The following is a 25,608-nucleotide window of genomic DNA, read 5'->3' on the forward strand; positions in this document are numbered from 1 at the left end:
AGAGAGAGATCACAAGTAGGCAGAGAGGCAGGCAGAGAGAGAAAGAGAGAGAGAAGCAGGCTCCCTGCTGAACAGAGACTGGATCCCAGGACCCTGAGACCATGACCTGAGCCGAAGACAGCAGCTTAACCCACCGAGCCACCCAGGCGCCCCTAGACTCGTTTTTTTTTTTTTTTTTTTAAATAAAGGTTATTTTCTGTGACACCTGGGTGGCTCAGTGGGTTAACCTGCTGCCTTCGGCTCAGGTCATGATCTCAGGGTCCTGGGATCGAGCCCCACATCGGGCTCTTTGCTCAGCGGGGATCCTGCTTCTCTCTCTCTCTCTCTGCCTGTCTCTCTACCTACTTGTGATCACTCTCTGTCAAAAAAATAAATAAAATCTTTTTAAAAATAATAAAATAAAATAAAGTTTATTTTCTAAAATAAAAATAAAATAAAATGAAGATTATGTTCTGAACTCATATTTTAGGCCTTTTTTTTATTCTTTTAAATTCCTCAACTTTCCATGATTTGAAACCCCCTTTTCTTTTCAGGACTTACTTGTACAATGACTGAAAGGGAACGGGGAACAGGGACTTTTTCGTTCCTGGCTTCCCTCAAGCTCCCTGGAACTCCTCAGCTGGGGTGAGGACAGCCCTGAAATACTCTTCAGATCTCTCAGAAGACTGGGGGAAATGACCACTTCAATTCTCTGTAGGGCCATAGGCCCCAACATGCACATTTGTTTGACTGGGACAATGCTGGGGGCTTCGAGCCCACAAGCATCATGCGAAGAACGACACATCATGAAATCCATGAGCTTGGATTGGGGATGCCAATAAGAAGAGTCCAGAGAGAGAAAGGTGTGCCTGAGTGGCTCAGTGGGTGAAAGCCTCTGCCTTCGACTCGGGTCATGATCCCAGCGTCCTGGGATTGAGCCCTGCATCGGGATCTCTGCTCAGCAGGGAAACTGCTTCCTCCTCTCTCTCTGCCTGCCTCTCTGCCTACTTGTGATCTCTGTCTGCCAAATAAATAAATAAAATCTTAAAAAAAAAAAAAAAGAAAGAGAAGAGTCCAAAGAGGGGCCAAGTGGCCTTAGATCACAGCTCTGACGTCTCTGGAAGGCAGCCCAGGGCTTTGGGGTCACATCCTTGGAGGGTCCATGCTGGAGTTGGTCTCCGGAACTTCAGACAGACTCCTGGTTCTCTTTTGTAATCTTGACTGCCAGACCAGTCTACCAAGGGTGGACATATCCTTGCCTTCTAGATTATGGGCCATCTTTACTTCGAGGGGCATCTTGAGGCAGGGATCATGGCTGAGACTGGCAGGTGACCATTGGCAATGTAGCATTTTTTTTAAAAAAAAAGATTTTATTTATGTATTTGACAGAGATCACAAGTAGGCAGAGAGACAGGTGGGGGTGGGGGAGCACAGGCTCCCCACTGAGCAGAGAGCCTGATGTGGGACTCGATCCCAGGACCCTGAGATCAAGACCCGAGCCAAAGGCAGAGGCCCAACCCACTAGCCACCCAGGTGCCCCAACAACGCAGCATTTTAATAAGGGGCATGGGCTCTGGAGTTGAAGTGGAGACCCTGCCACTTGTGAGCTGTGTGTCTTTGGCAAGTACTTAACCTCTTTGTGACTCATTGGCCACTCTGTATGAGAAAACAATAGATTAATCTCATCAGGTTATTAGGTTCGATTTCAAGGATGTCAAACTTGGAGAATGGAGCCTGGCTCAGCATGAGTGCTTGGTCAATATTAGCTCTTCCTTACTTAACCTTGGATGCACCTTGAAAGCCCCTGTGGATGAGTAAAACCTCTCCGCGCCCAGGTTGCCCTGACATCAGAACCCCTGAAGGGTGGAGCCCAGGCGTCAGAGTTTTTTAAAGCCCTCCAGGTGATTCCGCTGTGAAGACTGAGCCTGAAAAGAAACCCTCACATATATAGTCAAATAATTTTGACAAGGTTGCCAAGATCATTCAATGGGGGGAAAGGACAGTCTTTTCAAAATATGGTGCTAGGACAACTGCATATCCACATGCCAAAAAAATGAAGTTAGTCCCTTACCTAATGCTGCATACAAAAATTAGTTCAAAATGGATCAGAGACCCAAATATAAGAGCTAAGAGGGCACCTGCATGGCTCAGTCAGTTAAGCTCCCCTCTTTTGATTTCGACTCAGGTCATGATCTCAGAGTCATGATACTGAGCCCCAGTTCGGGTTCCCTGCTGAGTGGGGAGTCTGCTTCTCACTTTCCCTCTGCCTCCTCTCTCAGCTTGTGCTCTCTCTCTCTCTCTCTCTCTCTCAAATAAATAAATAAATAAAATCTTAAAAAAAATTTTTTTTAAACTTAAATAATCAGCCCTAGAGAGAACATACAATGTACTGCAAATCAGTTTTTGGTGAATTATTTGAAAGGAAAAATTAAATATATCCCCCCCATTACTAATCAGTTAATACAATTTCTTGAAAAATCCTTCCTTGTTCTTTGTGTTATGTTGTTGAATGAGTTATTTCCTTAATTTAAAAACAATTCTTCTTCAGGTTGTCTGAGAGGCTCAGTGGATTAAGCATCTGCCTTTGGCTCAGGTCATGATCCCAGGGTCCTGGGATTGAGCCCACATGGGGCTCCCTTCTTAATGGGCGCCTGCTTCTCCCTCTCCTGCTCCCCCTGCTTGTGTTCTCTCTGTCTGTCAGATAATAAGTAAATAAATAAAATCTTTCTCAAAAATCTTCAAAAAAAATTCTTCTTTGATCTGTGGATTCTCTTGTAATTCCCTGGTCTTTTAAATCTTTTAATCCTTAAAATCTTGCATATTTATGTGAGCACTCTTTAATGATACACTTGCCAGGGACTTGTCTATTCCGTTAACCTTTTCAAATAATTCATTTTTTTAAGTTTATTTTTTTAGTACTCTCTGTACCCAACATGGAGCTTGAGCTCCTGACCCTGAGATCAAGAGTCTCATGCTCTTTTCACTGAGCCAGCCAGGCACACCTCAATGATCTATTTGTCTTAAGATTTTATTTATTCGTATGACAATCAGGGGGAGTGGCAGATGGAAGGAGAGGGAGAGGCCGGCTCCCTGGTAAGCAGGGAGCCCAATGAGGGGCTCATTCCCAGGACCCTGGGATCATGACCTGAGCCAAAGGGAGACGCTTAACCAACTGAGTCACCCAGGCACCTCAATAATCCATTTTTTAAAGATTTGTTGGGGTGCCTGGGTGGCTCAGTGGGTTAAGCCCCTGCCTTCGGCTCAGGTCATGATCTCAGGGTCCTGGGATCGAGTCCCTCATCGGGCTCTCTGCTCGGTGGGGAGTCTGCTTCCCTTCCTCTCTCTCTGCCTGCCTCTCTGCCTACTTGTGATCTCTCTCTGTCAAATAAATAAATAAAATCTTAAAAAAAAAAAAGATTTGTTTAACAAGCTTAATTTTTAAAAATATATTTTTAAATAAGAAGGTTCTACAGCCTCAACCAAGCCTCCATCCTTAATTCAGACCAGTGTGAGGTAAATGATAATCAGAAAATCTAGGTGACCTCATGCGGAATTATCCTGACAGAGCCCCCGAAAAGTATTATCATAATAAATATTATTTAACAGTGACAAAGTTTGATCCTTTGTTTAGAAATCAACTCAACAGAAACGAGAAGCTTATTTTGTATTCTACTATTTTATTAGGTGATGCTCTTAACTGATCGATTTCCTTTATTTGTGTTCCCTAATTTTATCTCATTGCAATTTTCTCAACTTCTTGAACTCTATTAATGTCTTGTCAATATTGAAAACTTTTTAAGGTATGAATTTTCCTCTAACTAACTACAGTTTTGGCTTCTTTCTTTGTTGTCTTAAATGTTACTTAGAAAGGTACCTTCCAAAATTTCCCAAGTAGTTAACTTTTTTTTTAAATTAAACATTTACTTTTCATCTGCAGATTTTATTGCATTGTAGTCAGAGAAAATGGCCTGGATAGTTCCTGCTTTTGCAAGTACACTGACTTTTTAACCTCTTTAATTTTTTTTGGTAGTCTAATAAATAATGCATGTTTCCAATGTCTTTTCGGTGCTGAATATAATGATATATTCTATGTTTCTAGGAGACACGCTTTGATTTACAATTAATAAATCAATTTTATTAATTGTATTGTTCAGAACCTCTTTAATGTTATTTATTTCTTATCCTCTGTGATAGGTTAATACTGAAGGTAAATAAAATTTCTATAATGACTGTTCTGTTTACTTTCTCTTAAGACTGAACAATTTTTTAAAGATTGCATTTATTTATTTTTATTTATTTATTTTTTAAAGATTTTGTTTATTTGACAGAGATCGCAAGTAGGCAGGAGGCAGGCGGGGTGGGGGGAAAGCAGACTGCCTGCTGAGCAGAGAGCCTGACGCAGGGCCGATCCCAGGACCCTGAGATCATGACCGGAGCAAAAGGCAGAGGCTCAACCCACTGAGCCACTCAGGTGCCCCGCATTTATTTATTTTAGAGACAGAGAGAGTGGGAGCATGGGGAGAAGCAGAGTGGGAGGAAAAAGAAGGGGAAGGAATCTCAAGCAGACTCCGCACTGAGCAAGGAGCCCTACTCGGGATTAAACCTCAGCACCCTGAGATTGTGACTTGAGCCGAAACCAAGAGTTAGGCGCTCAAGTGAGCCACCTAGGTGCCCCTGAACAATTTTTATTTCTTATATTTTAATGCGTAGAACTAAAATTTTGAATTTTATCATTGTCACCTTATAACTACCTTGAATCCTCCCTGACCGAAGCCCATTTACTACTTTTGTTTCTTTTTATTTGTATTTCTCTGATGTAATTTTTACTGTTCTTCCATTTTTACCTTTTTGTTACTTCATTATAGATGTAGCTAATAAACAGCATATAGTTACGGTTTTGTGTCCTAATCTGCAAATTTTTATCTTTCAATAATAGAGTTTAACAGCTTGTATTATTATTATAATTGCTGTAATTCATCTTATTTATGCACTGAGGCTTTTTCTTATGCTTTTTCTTTATTTCCTACTTCTTGCTATATGGACTGCATTTTCTTTTCTTTTCAAAGATTTTATTTATTTAGTTGACAAAGTGTGCCAGAGAGCACAAGCAGGGGGAACAGCAGAGAGAGAGGGAGAAGCAGGCTCCCTGCTGAGCAGGGAGCCCAGTGCGGGGGCCGGGGGCGGGGGGGGGGGGCTCCATTCCAGGACTCTGGGATCGTGACCTGAGCCGAAGGCAGCGGGTTAACCAACCGAGCCACTCAAGCGCCCCTGCGTTTATTTTCTCCTTCTTTCCTTCCTTCCTTTCTCTTTCTTTTCTTTCTTGCGTTCCTTCTTTCTCTCAAGATTTTACTTATTTATTTGACAGAGAGAGACACAGAAAGAGAAGGAACACAAGCAGGGGTAGTGGGAGAGGGAGAAGCCGGGTCCCTGCTGAGCAGTGAGTGGGCCTCGATCCCAGGACCCTGGGATTATGACCAGAGCCAAAAACAGACGCTTAACCGACTGAACCACCCAGGCGTCCCCCAGGAATCTGTATTTTGATATCATCTGGTAGTTCTGATATATTTGAAAAAGACCAAGGTGAAAGGTGTTTAGGTGTTCTACCAGCCTTGGGACAGACTCATGGATTTCTCTTTGTGTCACCCTCTAGGCCATCAGCATATCCTCTCCACTTTACCTTGAAAACATATTCAGGGTCTGATTCTTCCTCACCAAATCCACTGCAGCCCCGCTAGCTGAGACACCCCCTTCTGTCCTCTGAATTATTTGCCAGGGCCTCCTGACACCCTTGTTTTCCTGCTGTCTGTGCATCACACCACAGCCATACTGGGTCCTTAAAAAAAATCAGATACCATCTCTTCCTGCTCAAAATCGTCTGTTAGGGACTGACATGTGTCCCTTCAAAGTTCCTATACTGGGGCACCTGGGTGGCTCGGTGGGTTTAAGCCTCTGCCTTTAGCTCAGGTCATGATCCCAGAGTCCTGGGATCGAGCCCCGCATCGGGCTTTCTGCTCAGCCGGGAGTCTGCTTCTCTCTCTCTCTCAGTCTCTGCCTGCCTCTCTGCCTACTTGTGATCTCTGTCAAACAAATAAATAAAATCTACAGAAAAAAACAAAGTTCCTATATTGAAGCCCTAATCCCCAGTTCCTCAGAATGTGACTATTAAAAAGGTAATTAAGTTAAAATGCAGTCATTGGGGGTGGAAAGAGGAAATGTGGACACAGACACACAGAGAGAGAGGACAATGTGAAGCACAGGGAGAAGACGGCCGTCTGCCAGCTAGGGACAGAGGCCTCAGGAGAAACTGATCTGCCCACACCTCCATCTCAGACTTCCTGCCTTCAGAATTGTGAGGAAATCCATTTTTGTTGCCTAAGGTCCCTCGTCTCTGGTAACTTTGTTGTGGTAACTGTAGCAAACGAATGTACCTTTGGAGAATGGCTCCTGATCTCACCTCGAGAAAAAGTCAAAACTCTACTCACACCTACCAAGACCTAAATGATAAATTTACCAGACTTGGTACCTGCTTCTTGGGAACTCATTGTTTCAGCAAGTTGGCAGGCCGAGGAATTGCCATTGCTACATGAAAATGAGATCAACACAGTTACTGTTGCCACAGGAAAAATCCAGCGGTAGAGGGAAAATTAGTCACCAATAAATATTAATCTTAATGACGGTCACATCAATTAAAAGCTTATCTCTGAAAGCTTAGCCAACTCTGTTCCCCCTTCATAGCAGATCCTGGGAACAATTCTTTAGCTCTTTGTAGACTGGCCAGGACCACACACATCACCCTTAGTCATTGGACCTGTCTATTGATGGTGGGTTAATGGATGAAATATAGCAACACTTGTGATTGCTCATTGTAACTAAAGGACCATAAATCTTTAGTCTTGGTTGCCCTTTTTCAACCTGAGATGTCACAACATCTTCAGTAAGATTGCTGGCTGACTCCTGTCTGGGGCAGGTGGCCCATATCCCATCCAGGAAATCAGCTGGTTCTTGCCATGGAGGCCATTGTTCTTAAGGATGAGAGGGAAGACAGATTTAAATGAACTGTTTGGGGAAGGGAGGTGGGGAAGGAAAGGAGAGAGGGTTTGAGTGAAGAGCATAAATGAAGATATAGTGAATGTTGCTGGCACCATCCAAATCCTGCTGATCAGCTTCTTAATTTGCTGGGGCGACCATAATAGAATACCACACACTGGGGTGGGGATGGCGGGGGGGGGGGGGGCTTCCGTGATAGAGATGTGCCTTCTCACAGCTCTGGAAGCTGGAAAGTCTGACATCAAGGTGTCAGCAGGATTGGTTTCTTCTGAGGCCTTGTCTCCTTGGTTTGCTGATGGCGGCCTTTCCACCGTGCTTTCACAATGGCCTCCTCTCTGTGCGCATGAATATCCCTCTCCGAGGGTTCTAGTCTCTTCTTATAAGGACACCAGTCCTGTTGGGCTAGAGTCCACCCTAATGGTCTCATTTTAACATAATCACCTCTTTAGAGGCCCTTTCTCCAAATATAGTCACATTCTGAGGTCCTGGAGGTTAGTGCTTGGGCATATGAATTTGGAGACAGGATGAAAATGGGGGCAGCCATTCTGAGTATTTTTTGTTAATGACTTAGAACTGTCCCCTCCTCCAGAGAATTGGTCTTGGCCAACCAGGGTCCCCTTGCCTGTGTGGTTACTCTTACCCGGTTGTATAAAAGGCTGGTCCTGGGCGCCTGGGTGGTTCAGTGGGTTAAGTCACTGCCTTCAGCTCGGGTCATGATCTCAGGGTCCTGGGATCGAGTCCTGCATCGGGCTCTCTGCTTGGCGGGGAGCCTGCTTCCCTCTCTCTCTCTCTCTCTGCCTGCCTTTCCGTCTACTTGTGATTTCTCTCTGTCAAATAAATAAATAAAATCTTTAAAAAAATAAAATAAAATAAAATAAAATAAAAGGCTGGTCCTCTTGGCTCAAGGTGAGACCAGCATAGTGGAGGGAGCCATGCCACGGAGCTGTCTTGGGATCACGCTAAGGCTAGATTCCACATGAAACCACATCTTTCTCAGCTTCTTCCTCTGCACCATTCTGCCTCCCTCACTCCCCTTCTTTTGGGAGCACCCCTCCAGTTATTCATGTATGCCTGAATTCCCGCATCAGGCTCTGCTTCTAGGGGACCTGATATAAGACAGTGTTATCTTAGGTCTTCTCTAGGATTATTCCAATTCTAACCCTAGAATCTAAGAATGGAAAATGGAAGTGACTGACACTAGTGACCTGAATCTGTGACCTGAATCTGGCCCCTCCTTCCTACAACCACAATCCTAAGTCGGTCATCATGACCTCTTTCCTAGACAATAGCTCACAACAAGGCTCCCTGCCTCTTTTTCTCCACGTTTTCTTCGAAGTGTCTTCTTGTAAAACTGTTACAGTAAACTTTGGTCTGGCTTGAAACTTTTTTTTTTTTTTAAGATTTTATTTATTTATTTGAGAGAGAGAGACGGTGAGAGAGAGCATGAGCAAAGAGGAGGTCAGAGGGTGAAGCAGACTCCCCATGGAGCTGGGAGCCGGATGCGGAACTCGATCCCGTGACTCTGGGATCATGACCTGAGCCGAAGGCAGTCGTCCAACCAACTGAGCCACCCAGGCGTCCCTGGTTTGAAACTTTTTAAGACCCACCCAGCTTTCTCCTAATACCACCCTCCTTCACTTACCCATCTCTGCCTGCAGGAGACAGTCCATATTCCTTCTCATGGCCTTCAAGGCCCTTCCCAGCTGGCCCCTCCTCACCTTTCCAGTTTCCAGACTCAGCAAATGGGGTGTTAATTCACGTCACCTGCCCTCTCTGCCCAGAATGAATGCTTTTCCCTACCCTTCCATCCTCCCTGGGAAAAATTTTGCAGTGTTCCCAGGGACCCACCACCTCTCTACGCCCCCATCCTTGTCTGTTCTCCCTCTTTCCATTATCACGGCATACCAGCAACCTCTGTGTCATTGCTCTGTTATTTATTGTATGTGGGGCTTCTCCTGCTAAAATATGGCCTCTTGGAGGAGGAAAAGCAATGAGTTTTGTCCTTGAACTCTCATAACCTAACACAGGGCCTGACACATAGCAGGTATTCACTAAATTCACTAAATTTCTTTTTTTTTTTTAAGATTTTATTTATTTATTTATTTGACAGACAGAGATTGCAAGTAGGCAGAGAGATAGGCAGAGAGTCAGGCAGAGAGAGAGGAGGAAGCAGTCTTCCTGCTGAGCAGAGAGCCTGATGTGGGGCTGGATCCCAGGATCCTGGGACCATGACCTGAGCTGAAGGCAGAGGCTTTAATCCACTGAGCCACCCAGGCGCCCCACTCACTAAATTTCTGATGAATGGAACTGAACGTGGCTTAGGGGCAGAAAGAGCCTGATTAGATATTACCTCACATCTGTCAACATGGCTAAAATAAAAAACACGAGAAATAACAAGTTTCGGCAAGGACATGGAGAGAAAGGAACCCTTGTGCACTGCTGATAGGAACGCAAACTGATGCAGTCACTGTGGAAGACAGTATGGAGGTTTCTCAAAAAATTAAAAATAGGGGCACCTGGGAGGTTCAGTCCCTTAAGTATCTGCCTTCAGCTCAGGTCGTGATACCAGGGTCCTGGGATTGAACCCTGCATCGGGCTCCCTGCTTAGAGGAGAGTCTGTTTCTCTCTCTCCCTCTCCCTCTCCCTGTCCCCCTCTGTGTGCTTGTTCTCTCTCTCTCTCTCTCAAATAAATAAAATAAATATTTAAAAAATAATAAAAATCTTTTAAAAAGATATATGCAGTCTTATTTATTGCAGCATAATTTACAATAGCCAAAATATGGAAGCAACCCAAGTGTCCATCCATAGATGAATGAATAAAGAAGACATGATACATATGTATACAGTGGAATGTTACTTAGCCATAAATAAAGAATGAAGTCTTGTCATTTGCAGCAATATGGATGGATCTAGATAATACTAAGTGAAATAAGTCAGTCAGAGAAAGACAAATACCATATGACTTCACTTATATATGGAATTTAAGAAACAAAACAAGAAAGATAAAAAGAGATAAGGGAAAAAACAGCCTCTTAAATACAGAAAACAAATTGGTGGTTACCAGAGGGGAGGTGTGGGGGGGGTGATGGGTGAGATAGGTGAAGGGGATTAAGAGTACACTTATCATGGGGCACCTGGGTGGCTCAGTGGGTTAAGCCTCTGCCTTCGGCTCAGGTCATGATCCCAGGGTCCTGGGATCAAGCCCCGCATGGGGCTCTCTGTTCAGCGGGGAGCCTGCTTCCCCTTCTCTCTCTGCCTGCCTCTCTGCCTACTTGTGATCTATCTGTCAAATGAATAAATAAAATCTTTAAAAAAAAAAAGAGTACACTTATCATGATGCCTACTGAAGAATGTATAGATTGTTGAATCACTATATTGTACACCTGAAACTAATATAATACTGAATGTCAATTATACTGGAATTTTAAAAAAGATTTTATTTATTTATTTGATAGAGTGAGCACGCACAAGCAGGGGAGTGGCAGGCAGAGGATGAGGGAGAGGGTGCATGTCTTCAATTCCGATAATAGCACCACCCAATATTCTAAAGTGGTTATACCTGTTTATATTCCCACCAGTGGTGTAACAAAGTCCCTGTTTTCTATAGCTTTCTCAAGTCTTGGTATCCTCGGAGTATAGGATTACTGATTATTCTACACAAATGGAGGAATAGCATATAATTTATTCTCCAATCTTGCCTTCTTACACATGTTTTAGAATTTATGCCATCTAGAAAACACAGATATTCATTTTCATGCTTACATAACACTGTATGGTATGAATGACCTTTTTCTCCCTCTAGTCTTGAATAATACATCATTTTCTACATAGAGATTATAGGGCAGAGATAGCCTGTATTCACGGTTCACGCCTCTGCCCACAGCAGACATTACTAGTGGATCATGGCACTCTTTCCCACTGAGCACAGATGCAGCCTCAGATTCTTTCTCAGCATAGTGCTCTGATACCTTGCTACTCAAAATGTAGTTCCGGGTCTGGCAGCCTCGGCATCATCTGGTAGCTTTTGTTGGGAATGCAAGATCTCAGACCTTGCTTTAAATTCATTGACTCAGATTCTGCTTTTAGCAATATTCCCAGGTGGTTCGCCTGCACAAGGAACTCTAAGATGTGCTGGGGTAGGAAGCCTCTGGCAATCAGAGTCATTGGATGAAATACGTATGTCCTCCCTAGTCCAAGGCACACTTCAAGGCTCCGTCCTTGGTCCTTTCCAAGCACTTATCTGTGCCGGCATGAGCACAGGGCAGGCTGCTCTGATCCGCCGACAGTAAGAAAAACTGGATTACAGAATCAACACTGGGAAGCTGAAGTAAAGGACTGACTCTAACCATTAGGCAGAAAAAAATTCAACCAAGACAAAAGACTTCATAGGATTCTATTCCAGAATAGGGCAACATGGAATATGGTGTCTGTTCTAGAGCATTAACCCAGTGTCCTACAGAAAGGTTCCATTCCAGATTAGTTTGGGGAACACAGCCATGCTTTTCCCTCCTCTTATAAAGTCAGTTAACACACTAGCAGATACAGAGGATCTAAGATGACATAGTAGTCAGCTATCTTTGTTTAATTCAACAGTCCCCAAACAGAACCCTTTCTGTCTATCATCTATTAATACCTACAGAATTGGTGTTCCGTGAAACCCAGTGTGGGAAACTCTGGTTTGGGGCTTAGTTTACAGTCTATGAAAAAGACAAAGCTAGGGGCGCCTGGGTGGCTCAGTGGGTTAAAGCCTCTGCCTTCAGCTCAGGTCATGATCCCAGGGTCCTGGGATCGAGCCCCACATCAGGCTCTCTGCTTAGTGGGGAGCCTGCTTCTCCCTCTCTCTCTCTCTGCCTGCCTCTCTGCCTACTTGTGATCTCTGTCTGTCAAATAAATAAATAAAATCTTTACAAAAAAAAAAAAAGAAAAAGAAAAAGGTAGCTTTGAAACACATAAAGGGAAGTATGTTTTCGGGGAGAGAGGAAGTGCACAACGCCCTACAGTCTGATGAGCACTATGTTGACTTCAGAGGTTTACTAAAGAGGGACACTGAAAGGTTCAAATGTCTCCAGAGATGAGCCTCAGGACAGGATGGGCCACGCCACAACTGTCTTACAGTGAATGTTTAACTCAGAGCAGATTTTCCTTTCCTGTCTCAACACATGATGACAATGATGGGGTGAGGGACAGAGGGCAGGGGCATCCGAACAGCTTAAAAAGTCCCCAGAAGATGGACAATGCTCTGGGGGAGTCCCCTTCCTCCCCAGGGACTGCTAAGTAACTGCTATCAGATTTTCGGAGCATCCTGTGAAAGAGGAATTAAAATGTCTTCGAGAGGGACCAGAGAACAGACCAGAGACAGATGGATGACCATTACAAATAAGTGAAAATTCATACAACTTGTATCCTCTGACAACTAGGCAGTAGAATTACAAAATAACAAGAAAAATTCAACCAAAAATTTGTTAACTTGAAAAATCATATGAAAGCTTATGCAAAGATTCTTGGTTTCAAAAGGAAATTAAAGAAAAATTAAAAAGTAATGGGACGCCTGGGTGGCTCAGTCAATTGAGTGTCTGCCTTATACTTAGGTCATGATGGGGTCCTGGGATCGAGTTCTGTATTGGGCTCCTGTTCAGTGGGGAGCCTGCTTCTCCCTCTGCCGGTCACTCCCCCTGCTTGTGCTCTCTCTCTATCTCTGACAGATAAATAAAATCTTTAAAAAAATTAAAAATTTTCAAAGTATTCAGAAATAAACAATAATTAGAGAGCTACATGTCAACATCTGGGAGATGTGTACAAAGCAGTACTTGGGACAATGCATACCCATAGGTGCATTGATAACAAAACCGGAAGGACTGATATTAGGTGAATTGAGTTTTCAGCCCAAGAAGCTGGCAGGTGAACAGCAAAATAGATCCAAAGAAAGTATAAGCAGAAATTATGCAAAATAAAAGCAGAAGTAAGCAAAACAAAGGCAAGTGAAACACAATAATAAATTTGATCAAGCAAACGCAATGCTAATTCACTAAAAGAAACACAATAAAATAGGGGCACCTGGGTGGCTCAGTGGGTTAAGCCTCTGCCTTCGGCTCAGGTCATGATCCCAGGGTCCTGGGATGGAGCCCCGCATCAGGCTCTCGGCTCAGCAGGGAGCCTGCTTCCTGCCCCCTCTCTGCCTACTTGTGATCTCTCTCTGTCAAGCAAATAAATAAAATATTTTTTAAAATATTTATTTATTTATTTACTTGACAGACAGAGAGATCACAAGTAGGCAGAGAGGCAGGCAGAGAGAGAGGGGGAAGCAGGCTCCTTGCTGAGCAGAGAGCCTGATGCGGGGCTCGATCCCAAGACCCTGGGATCATGACCTGAGCCGAAGGCAGAGGCTTTAACCCACTGAGCCACCCAGGTGCCCCACACTTTTTAAAATTGTGATACAACTCGCACACCTTAGTAGTCACCGTTTAAAGTTTATAGTTCAGCGGTTCTTAGTATATTGGCAAAGCTGGACCGCCATTACCACTACTGGGATCATTACCTGAGTCAAAGGCAGAGGCTTTAACCCACCCAAGTGCCCCTTTAAATAAAGTCTTAAAAAACACACACACACACAATAAAATAGACATTTCTGAAAAATGTTACTAAAGAAAGAAAAGGATAATAAAAAGATAACATTTGTAATAAGAACAACAGAGCATAGACATTTCAATAGACAAAAATATTAGGTATAATTTTATAGCTACAACTTTGGAAATTTAGACAACTCTATGAATTTTGTGAATGAAATAAAAATTTCCAATAAACATACGAAAAGATGGAAAATTTCATAGAAAGCAGGTTTGGTTTCTTCATATGCAATAATTTCCTAACAAAATGGAATGATCCATGAATGGCATGACCTAGGTCTCTAGGAAGGGAATATCAAAGGCTTAGATGCAGGTTGACCAGTTGTCAGGAGCGATGAAGGCACTCTTAAGAGGGACTGAAACAAAGAATTCTCTTTCTTTGATTTCCATGGTCCACCTCCCTTAGCTGTTTGTTGTTTTTCCCAGTGGCCCTTGTTATGGGCAGCAAAGCTGCTCTGACAATCTTAGAGACAAGGAGGCATCAGAGAGGCAGTGGCTATGGCCAGGAGGCCAGAGCAGAGGCCCCTTACTACCACCAGCTTCCCAGATTCCCATGTGGGGATGCTTCTGGAATAACTGGTTAAAGTCAGGGCTTGTGTAAAGACTGGGCTCAAAGCAGGGCTCTGGAATAAAGGGCAGGAAGTGACCAGCCCATAGACCGGACCACAGAGGTTGTGACTCACTGGTTGTGTGGGATGCAGGTCACGCCCTGACAGGCCGGCTACCACAACTGTAGGTCAGATTGGAGTTGCACTGGAGGTGGGCAGAGCCAGCATGAGGGGTGGGATGCATTGAAAATCCCCATCTGTGTGAAGACCAGAAAAGTGATCTTCACAGAAGACCACAGAAGTTGATCTGAGCAAGGGGCAGAGGGATTGATATGCCATGAAAGGAGCCGACAAAATTTCCTGGCTTTGGTCTCTGCCCTCAGCCCTAGTTCTGTTCTGCCCACACACCCACACTGACCCAGACTGGGAAACCTCACAGCCTTGTCCAGTCATGGTCAAGCCAATCATGGCCAACACACCCAGCTGGTGACGCATCGTTGCCACACTGGCAGGGCTCCTGGACTGGGCTGGGACTGGCCAGCCAAGTCCTGGGTCCTGGCCTTGGGCCATTTCGCCAGCCTGTCAGGGTGGAGTCAGTTTTCCCTGAAGGACACTGCCTTCCCTGAAGGAGGATGTGAAATACTTCTCTGTCCTCCTAGTGTTCTAAAGGCCATCCTGGAGGGGGACAAGACTGGGGAGCAGAGACAAGGATATTTCTTTAAAAACAAAAACATGTCAAAATCCCAAACATGCCCAAAGAACCTTACTCACACCTATGATTCACAGAGTTTACACCTGGAACATTTCGGGACTCAGACAGAACATCACCGACCTGGGTCAGCTCGCAGACACGAGTGTGCTCATCCCCGCACTGACTTCTTTGTTTGCAATTTCCACGCCCCCTAACCAGGGTCCCCAGCTCCCAACTGGTACAGATCTGAGCCCCTGCTTACAACTGCTAGGTGTCCCCATTGACCTCAGAAGAAGCTAATATCCCCGCTAGTCTTAGTTTGACTTCTAACAGAAGCAGATTTGGGGGCATAAGTAGTTTGGGAGTGATTCCAGGAAGCAGTGCGGAAGTGATACAGGGAAGGAAGGAAATCCAAGGAAGAGAAGCCCGAAGAAGTTGTCTTGATACCCAGAACTCTGCCTGGGGTGGAAGCCCAGGCTCCCTGCTCTGCCATCCTCTTGTCCCAGGCGAGCCAAGAGCTGGAGCAGGTGGCAGGTGGCACTCTTCCACCACAGTGGTTCCAGTCATCCAGGTATAAGGGGAAAGCAGGATTTAATTATTGAGTGGGAGAAGACTCAACAAATATTTGTAGGAGAGGATTTTTGCCCACCCCGGGCAAATCACCTGGCAGGTTTTATTAGTTTGTTGTGATTGGTGGTGGAGGGTCTGCTCTGGAGCGGGTGTGTGGCAGAGGAAAAGAAACGGGTTTCTCGGAAGATGCTGGGGATTTTGTTTGTGTGTGTGTTTGTTTTTCCTTGATTGCTGGGAGCTGGCATTGTCTCTTTTCTGGGTGAATGGCAACGGAGTGGTTGTCAGGAAATACTCAAAAGTCAGAGGGTGATATCCATAGATGCCCCAGAAATGACCGGAAAACTTGGAAATGGGAATGTATTTGACTCCAGTCATTCGTGAATGTCTTGGCTCCAGAAATATTTGTCACTGGGCCCCGTGTGGCTTACCGCAGGGCTGCGGCAAGTCAAGAATACACAGACGGGGCACTTGCATGGCTCGGTGGGTTAAGCATCAGCCTCTTGATTTCGGCTCAGGTAATGATCGTGAGATAGCCCCACATCGGGTTTCACGCTGGGTGTGGGGCCTGCTTAAGATTCTCTCTCTCGGGCGCCTGGGTGGCTCAGTGGGTTAAGCCGCTGCCTTCGGCTCAGGTCATGATCTCAGGGTCCTAGGATCGAGTCCCGCATTGGGTTCTCTGCCCCGCGGGGAGCCTGCTTCCTCCTCTCTCTCTCTCTGCCTGCCTCTCTGCCTACTTGTGATCTCTCTGTGTCAAATGAATAAATAAAATCTTTTTAAAAATAAATAAATAAATAAATAAAAATAAAAAATAAAAAATAAAAAGATTCTCTCTCTCTCCTTCTGCCCCTCCCCACCACTCTCTCTCTCAAATAAACTGTCACAAAAAACTTTCAAATAAACAGTCACAATAAACTGACAGAAACAGGTGTGAGTATGGGGAGATGTGGAGCTGGAGAAAGATGGGGACATAAATAGACATACAAGGACATCTAGGTTTTTAATTAAAGTGATATATATAACAAGATGAATCTAGACAACGATGTGTGCATTTAGAGAAAGAGATACCCAGAAAATTACAAAGAGGTGTTACACAAACAGACACACACACACACACACACACACACACATATATATGTATGTATAATTTGTGTGTGGTGAGAATGTTCATGGATATTTTCCCTTCCTGTTTATCTAATATATTCTGCTTTTCCAAAATGAACTTGGGTCATTTTCCCAAAAATAAAGGTTGCTTTGTTTTGTTTTAAAGACTGAAGATAGAGAAAAAGTATACAACAGCTGGTAGGAAGCTGTCAGACTAGTGGACACCTTCACTTATCTCCCATCTAGGGCTGAGGCAATAGAGGGCTTATAGCATCAGGGAGGAGAGGGAACTGGCTACCCTGGAAAAAAGGTCAAAGCTATGCCCGTGGTCCAAATGGCCAATAACGTCCCTCACCCTGTTTCTTTCTCTCAAAAGGGTTAGGCTTTGATGACTATGTATTGGCAAACCAGCTGTTTCAGGAGGACAGCCACGAGTCTCTGTGGGTATTCCTGATCCCAGAGGCCCTTTACATGCACATTTTGCTTCCACAGCCTGTGGCGCACACTTCAAATAAATCCCACAAATAGGTCCATAATTACATGGACCCATGTAAACGACTTTTCATCCTTTGAGGGAGGATTTGAAAGATGAAGCATCAAACATGATTGCTAACCCTGTGTGAGGACTAAGATGGTTTAGAAGAGGCATTGTATTTGCTGTTTGGTGCCATGTAAAACTTACCATAAACTTGGGGTGCTGGGTGGCTCGGTTGGTTAAGCGTCTGCCTTTGGCTCAGGTCATGATCGCAGGGTGCTGGGATTGAGTCTCACGTTGGGCTCCCTGCTTAGCAGAGAGCTTATTTCTCCCTTTCCCTCTGCTTGCCACTCTGCCTAGTTGTGATCTCTCTCTCTCTCTCTGTCAGATAAATAAAGTCTTTAAAAACAAATTATAAACTTAGCAGCTTACACCTGCACATGTTGAGGGGTGCCTGGCTGGCTCAGTTGGTAGAGCATGTAACTCTTGATCTCAGAGTTGTGGGTTTGAGCCGCACATTGTGGGTAGCATTTCCCTAAAAAAGTAAAAGTAAAAATAAAAAAACCAAAATCTTATGCCTATTTATTATCTTATACTTCGTAGATCATTCATCGAAGCAGGCTAGGCTGCATCTTCTGCTCAGGGGTTATAAGGTGGAAATCAAACTATGGTAGGGACACATTCCTCTCTGGAGGCTCTACTGGGCCAGAATCCACTTCCAAGCTTTTTTAGGTGTTGGCAAAATTCAGTTCCTTCGTGTAGCAGGACTGAGGGTCCCGTTCTTCCCCGGCTATTGACTGGGGGCCTCTCTCATGGTTTCTTAATAGGGCCCACATCCCTTCTCATGTGGTTCTCACAATCTTCTAACAGGGAATGACATATCAAGCCATTCTCATGCTATGAATTGCTTTTTCTTCTGCCTTCTTCTGCTGCTTTGTGAAAGGCTTATTGTGATTAGCTCAGACCTATCCAGAGAACCTCTGTGTGTTAACATCTATGGACTGGGAACTTCCATTACAGTTGCAAAATCCCTTGACAAAGTTGCCTATAGGTTAGTGTTTGAATAACTAGGGGATGAGAATGTGGTGTGGAAAGAATCCCATCTTTAGCATTCTGCCTACCGTAGGCAAAAAGTAGGCAGTTCAAGATGGACCAAATGCCCCACTTGAAAACATAACTTGAAGTGTTATTTTCAACATAAGGAGAAATTACCAAAATAATTTTAAGTAATACTAAAATCTAAAGCAATATATATTATAATTTAAGTATTAATATAAATTATAATTATTATATATCATTTAAATATTAATTATATGTTTAGTAATGTATTTGTCTACTGCTAGTTCAGCAGATAAATTTATTTATTTTTATGTATTATAAATAAATAAATATTTATTTAGTTATTTAAAAGATTTTATTTTTTTTATTAGAGAGCTGGAGAGACAACACAAATAGGCAGAGGGAGAGGGAAAAGCAGGTTCCCTGCTGAGCAGGGAGCCCGATGCGGGGCCCGATCCCAGGACCCTGGGATCATGACCTGAGCCAAAGGCAGCCGCTTAACTGACTGAGCCACCCAGACACCCCCAAATTTATTTAAAAAGAAAAAAAGCTTGGGGTGGCCAGGTGGCTTCGTCGGTTAAGCTCCTGACTCTTGGATTTGGTTCACGTTGTGATCTCAGGGTCTGGGGATCCAGCCCTGTGTTGGGTTTTGCGCTCAGCATGGAGTCTGCTTGGGATTCTCTCCCTTTCCTTCTTTTCCCCCCACCTCCCCGTCCACTGCACCTGTGCCTATGCTCTCTCTCTCAAATAAATATTTAAAAAAAAAGAGAGAGAGAGAGAGAGCTTAAGAAAGAGTTGTATATGGATGAACAAAATGAGTGGTGTGTGTACGTGTGTGTGCATGTGTGTGTGCAATGTATATTATGCAGCCTTAGACAGGAAGGAAGTTCTGACAACTGCAACAAACTTGGAGGACATTATGCTAAGTGCAATTAGCTAGCCACAGAAAGACTGATATTGTCTGAGTCTTTTCATCTGAGGTACTTGGAGAAGCTGAATGACCAGAGCCCGAAGGCAGAGAGGTAGGTGCCAGGGCTGGGGGGAGGAGCACAGGGAACTTGTGCTCAGTGGGTGTGGTTTCAGTTGAACAATGTGAGAAGAGCTCTGGAGATGGATGGTGAGGATGGAGTCCAACCAAAATGTCCTTAATACCGTTGAACTTCATACTGAAAAATGCTTAAGACGGCAAGTTTTATGTTATAGGTACCTTCCCACAATTAAAAACGAAGAAAAGAAAATGTTATATAAAAGAAATAGTGGTGAGCAAGGAAACTAATAAAATTTTAAACCAAGTCTAAGTGATTCTTGTTTATATTATTACACATTACTGATGTCATGTTATTAAAAGAATTAGAATTTATTATTAGTATTTTTATTTTTAAGAATTAGAATTTTAAAATCACTCATTACAGGGGTGCCTGGCTGGCTCAGTTGCTGGAGCACCCGACTCTTGATTTTGGGGGTTATGAGTTCGAGCCCCACATGGGGCACAGAGATAACTTGAATAAATAAACTTAAAAAAAAAAAAAGATTTTATTTATTTATTTATTTATTTGAGACAGAGACAGCACAAGCTGGGGGAGAGGGAGAGGGAGAGGGACAAGCAGACTCCCCACTGAGCAGGGAGCTCAACATAGGGCTCAATCCTAGGACCTCAGGGTCATGATCTAAGCCAAAGTCAGATGCTTAACTGACTGAGCCACCCAGGTGCCCCATAAGCCTAGTTCCTGAAAACACCCCTCCTTCCCAGAAGTATCAGGGAGTATGAATGCCATCGGTGTCCTCTGTGGGCGTGTTAGAGGTACATGCACACATTTACAGTTCTGAGAAGTCCTGCGATTCGAAACAAACACAACCAAAGAATTTCCTAACATACCTTGAATTTAGCACAGCATGTCCCAAATGCGTCTGATTGTGGAACCCCAATTTCCTGCCACCCCTCTCAGTAACCCTTGGGAAAAAAGGTTTTGTAGAATATGACTGAGAGGCACTACTTTATTGGGGGGGGGGTATTTTATTTATTTATTTATTTGTTTATTTATTTGAGAAAGAGCGAGACAGAGAGAGAGCCTGAGTGGGGTGAGGGGGTGGAGGGAGAAGAAGGCCCCCCACTGAGCAGGGAGCCCATGCGGGACTCGATCCCAGGACCCTGGGATCATGACCAGAGCTGAAGGCAGATTCCTAACCAACTGAGCCACCCAGACACATTAAGTTGTTCCTTTTTCACGCTGGCCTGCCCACCATTTTTTTGAAATCTCAGTTGCTTTTTTCCAAATGCCCATAAATATAGTATTTGAAGGGAGTCTTGGAAGACCTGTTATCTCTCAAAATTTCTTTTCCCTTTCTTGCAGTATAATGATATTTTAGCTGGGCACATGGCTGTCAAAAATAAAATGGACTCTGCCCAGCCTCACTCGCGGCTGGATGTGGCCACATGATTAGGTACTGGTCCATGGGACATGAGAGAAAAGGTTATAGTAAAAAGGAATATGCTCTCCCCTCTTCTTTCCCCCTACCTCCACCATAGTGATTGCAATGCAGGGGGGTAGGGAGCCATACTGAATAGTGCAGTTAAAAGCAACACAGAGCAGGAAGGGCAGAGCAAGAAGACAGAAGGAGCCAAAGCTTCTGGCAACATCACTGAGCTGAGATGCTATACTGCCTTGTACCTTTATGTCAGAGAAAACATCATTTCTACCTTGTGTGAGGTGGTATTATTTTTGATCACTGTCACATGCAACCAAACTTACTATTTTTTTTTTTTTTTAGGCGGAGGGTGGCGGTGCAGGGAGCAGGCAGAGTGAGAGGGAGAATCCCAAGCAGACTCCCCGATGCGGTGAAGCCCGATGTGGAGCTCAGTCCCAGGACCCTGAGATTAAGAGCTGAGCCAAAATCAAAAGTCAGACAGTTAACCAACTGGGCCACCCAGGTGCCCCCCGAAACCTATATTCTTACAAAAGCAATCACCTTGGGCGCCTGAGTGGCTCAGTGGGTTAAAGCCTCTGCCTTCAGCTCAGGTAGTGATCCCAGGGTCCTGGGATCGAGCTCTGCATTGGGCTCTCTGCTCAGCGGGGAGCCTGCTTCCCCCTCTGTCTCTGCCTGCCTCTCTGCCTACTTGTGATCTCTGTCAAAAAAAAAAAAAAATCTTAAAAAAAAACTAAAACAAATGCAATCACCATTTATTGTTTTGTTTGACTGGAACAGTAGCTCTGTCACTTAGGAAATGCTTCCTCACCTTTTTTTTTTTTTTTTAAGACTTTATGTATTTGGGGGGTGCCTGGGTGGCTCAGTGGGTTAAAGCCTCTGCCTTCGGCTCAGGTCATGATCCCAGGGTCCTGGGATTGAGCCCCACATGGGGCTCTCTGCTCAGCAGGGAGCCTGCTTCCCTTTCTCTCTCTGCCTGCCTCTCTGCCTACTTGTGATCTCTCTCTGTCAAATTAATAAATAAAAATCTTAAAAAAAAAAAGAAGACTTTATGTATTTGTTAGAGAGAGAGAGAAAGCAGAGGGGAGGGACAGAGGGAGACAGAGAAAGAGAATCTCAAGCAGACTCCATGCCGAGTGTGGAGCCTGACGCGGGGCTCGATCCCACAACCCGAGACCATGACCTAAGCTGAATTCAAGAGTCAGCAGCTCCACCGATTGAGCCCCTCAGGTGCCCCACTTTCTCACTGTGTAGTTGTTGGGGAGTTTGTAGGACCCCATTTTCCTGTCCATAGTGATGATTACAGGGATGGACACATGACCCATATCCGCCAAGCAGAACTCTCTCTGGGATTTTTCTCTTCGGATCTGACAGGGAAGAGCTTTTTCTTTTGCAGGACATGAGGCTGTAAGAACTTGAGCTTGGAGCTTCTCAAAGATCGTGCTCCAACTTCCGGAGGGGACTTGGGTCAGATTCCCCAGAAAGAGATTGAAATGAGGCTTCCGTGTGCACTAGAGGATATTGAGGATATTGAAGGGTTTGTAGGGGTGAGAGGAAGGGAGTGGGAAAAGTAGGAGGCGGGTAGAAGGAGGAAGCTGAGGAAGGGCAGCGATCCAGGTGAAGTACGAGCCTCATCTGGTCCCTCAGGAAGCTCCGGAGTGTTGATTCTATGCTAAGGTTGTCGTGCCTCCTGGCGAGAGAACTGGGCTTGCCTTCTCCCATACTCTCACTCAGTGATTAAGGGCTGCCCTGGGAAAGGCAAGATCCCAAGCCTACGGAACAACTCCAGAAGTCCAGGACAGGCCTCCCACAAAAGTCACAGGCATGGGGGAGAACAGGAAGCGCCCACAGGCTGAACACAGGGGAGAGGTCTGCCCCAGGATCTGGACCCCATGCTGGTAGTAACAGCTATGCAGACGTTGAGCCCAGACAGAGCCTGCCTGGAGGTCCCCCGTGTTTCCTTCCCGGGCCCTGGACCTCAGTGGCTCGGCCCATAGGCTACAGGGTTTTAGCAAGGCGCTACTGAGGGACAGAGATGGAGCCTAATCCAAGCAGAAGGTCTGGGATCTCAGGGCCCCAGAGCCCTGGAGTCTGGGTGCAGAGCAGCTCGCAAACTCCAGACAAGCAGGCTGCCAGCTCGGAGCTGAGGCTTGGGTGGTGGGAGCTGATACCCTGCCATGGGAGACTCTGGAGAAGGGTATCCTCACTTCTGGATTGGCCCAATCAACACCACACTTTGTATACAACACCACTCACTTCTATAGCCGCATTCTCCCAGTCATGTACTGGGGTGTGCCTTCGCCCCACCTGCAGCTTACTGCTCTGTGTGGCACTCTCTGAGGTGTCTCCCCTCTAGGTGCTACACTTGCCGAAGCCTTGCTCTCAGTCCCCCTGGGGCTGCCCATCTGGCATCAGCTTCCATAGCAGATCCTGGTCACTGCCGCTCTGCAGTGGGCTCTCCAGAAGGCCTGCCTGTGACTGGCTCTGTGCGTCCAGATCGCACCAGCTTAGCTGTGAGGGGCCTCCACCAGCAAGCTGCAGAAGGCCACCTTGGGCATCAGATCCTCTTTGACTGCTTGGAGGATGGGACAAGATCTGAGAGTTTTAAGATCCTCCTTTGCCAAGGCCAAGTAGCTAAAGACTGGGGTGAAAGTATGATGACAGCCCAGTTCCTTTTCCTGGGGGTGTAATTTTATTTTTTTTAATTTTTTTATTCATTTGAGACAGAGTGAGAGAGTGTGAGCAGGGGAGAGAGGCGGAGGGAGAGGGAGAGGCAGGCTCCGGGCTGAGCAGGGAGCCCAACTTGGAATTCGATTCCAGGTCCCTGGGGTCATGACCTGAGCCGAAGGCAGATGCGTAACTGACTTAGCCACCCAGGCACCCCTGGGGGTGTGATTTGATACTCAGTTCTGGAGGGATCAGGCTGAGGCTGAATCATCACCCCAATGGCTTCCTTGCTGGGCCTCCCTCCCCTTCCCCGTCTTGCTCCTTCTACCCCAGTCCCTTACAGGTTTCTCCTGAGAGCACCATCTTCATAAATCACTTACACCTGAACCCTTGATTTGGGGACAACCTGATCCATACCCCAGAGGTTCATCAGGATGTTACTTTGTTATGGGACTCTCTGAGTACTGATCGACTGACCTAATTATATAAAATGCATATCAGTGATAACATCACAATGTTGCCCCAGCATCTGTTCCCCCTTTATCACCTGCACCCAATTTTCCTTGGTTAAATTGTCGCTCTCCCATTCTCAGGCATGCAGTTTTAGGGGATCAACCCCCTACCTGAGCTCCCACATGGACCCCAACTGGCTTAAGATAATCAACAGACTCCATTGCTCTGGTTATAGAGATCAGTTCCACTGTGGGCAGGAAACCTGAGCTGATCCAGTGGGGATCCGGGGAGGCATGTGCCTGGGTTGCCAGAAAGGTCCAGAAAGAGAGGGTGGGCTGGTGGTGCTGTCCTCTGTCTGGGAGAGGACACAGCCCCCAGGGACAGAGCTGAGAGGCAAAGAGAGAAGCTAGGGCAGGTCACATCATTTAAGCTCTGGATAGAAGAATGTTTTATTACCGGAGTCTCCAAATTCCCTTTTACTATTTAGCCAATTTGAGTCAGACTGTTTTTCTTTTATTTGCACCCTTAAGAATCCTTATTTGCACCTTAATGATTCACTGACTTTTTCTGGAAGTAGCCCTATTTTGAGACTATTTTAAGAAGTTCCTTATAGGGGCGCCTGGGTGGCTCAGTGGGTTAAGCCGCTGCCTTTGGCTCAGGTCATGATCTCAGGGTTCTGGGATCGAGTCCCGCATCGGGCTCTCTGCTCAGCGGGGAGCCTGCTTCCCTCTCTCTTTCTCTGCCTGCCTCTATGTCTACTTATGATTTCTCTCTGTCAAATAAATAAATAAAATCTTTTAAAAAAAAAAAGTTCCTATACATTCTGAATGCTCCATTTTTTTAAAGATTTTTATTTATTAATTTTACAGAGAGAGATCACAAGTAGGCAGAGAGGCAGACAGAGAGAGAGAAAGGGAAGAAGGCTCCCCGCTGAGCAGAGAGCCCGATGCGGGGCTCGATCCCAGGACCCCGGGATCATGACCTGAGCCGAAGGCAGAGGCTTAACCCACTGAGCCCCCCAGGCACTCCTGAATGCTCCATTTTTAAGGGTGAAGTAAAAAGAAACGTTTCCCCTGCAGGAAGGGGGGAATTGGTATTTACTGGAGTTTCAGTTTTACAAGATGAAAAGATCCTAATGGTGGGTCACAAAATACGAATTTATTTCACACTATCAAACTAGACACTTAAAAATAATTAAGATAGTAAATTTAATGTTAGGTATTTTTTTTAACCACAATTAAAAAAAAAAAAAGCAAGCAGAATGTGAGCTTATATATTTACCTAAGTGCTGCAAGCTGGGCAGTTCAAATAAGTGTATCTTATGGCATGTAAGTTATAGCCTGGTAAAATGGATTTTTATTTTTTTTAATTTTTTATTATTTCTAAAGATTTATTTATTTATTTATTTATTTGAGAGAGAATGCATGCACGTGCACGAGCAGGGGGAGTGGCAGAGGGAGAGAATCTTCAAGCAGACTCCCCACCTGAGCAGGGAGCCCAGCCCACGACCTGGGAGATCATGATCTGAGCCAAAATCAAAAGTCGGTTGCCCCACCAACTGAGCCACCCAGGCGCCCCATGGTAAAATTGATTTAAAAAAAAAAAGTATTTCCCTATGGGGCTCAGCCTCAGGATGTCCCATAAGTGTACATTTCATAATGATTATCAGGATTTCCAGCAACAGGTCAAGTACCCAACTCCATCACTGAATAGGCAGCACCTCAGTTTGTCATCACACCCCCAGAAGATAACATGATGCAGTGATTTAAGGGACAACCATTAAATACTGTTGAAGGAATGGACCCACCAATGTGTGTGGATGCCTGTTCTATATTCTCTTATTGATATTCTTTGAATCATATACTCAGTCAACAAATATTTACTGAGTGGTCACTATGTGACCTAGGACACTTCCTAGGTGTTGAGGATTCAGTAGTGACCAAAACAGACAAAAATCTGGGCCCTCATGGG

General features: G+C 45.0%; 1 long non-coding RNA gene across 1 annotated transcript; it reads left to right on the forward strand.

The window, feature by feature from the left end:
• Window positions 1-1,913: 1,913 nt before the first annotated feature.
• LOC116595226 lies at window positions 1,914-24,731 on the forward strand. Its single transcript, XR_004287570.1, has 3 exons — window positions 1,914-1,997; window positions 9,550-9,554; window positions 24,721-24,731. It is a non-coding gene; the product is annotated as an uncharacterized LOC116595226 (long non-coding RNA).
• Window positions 24,732-25,608: the final 877 nt, after the last annotated feature.

This window comes from Mustela erminea, chromosome 7 (genome assembly GCF_009829155.1).
Source record: "Mustela erminea isolate mMusErm1 chromosome 7, mMusErm1.Pri, whole genome shotgun sequence".
NCBI classification, from domain to species: domain Eukaryota; kingdom Metazoa; phylum Chordata; class Mammalia; order Carnivora; family Mustelidae; genus Mustela; species Mustela erminea.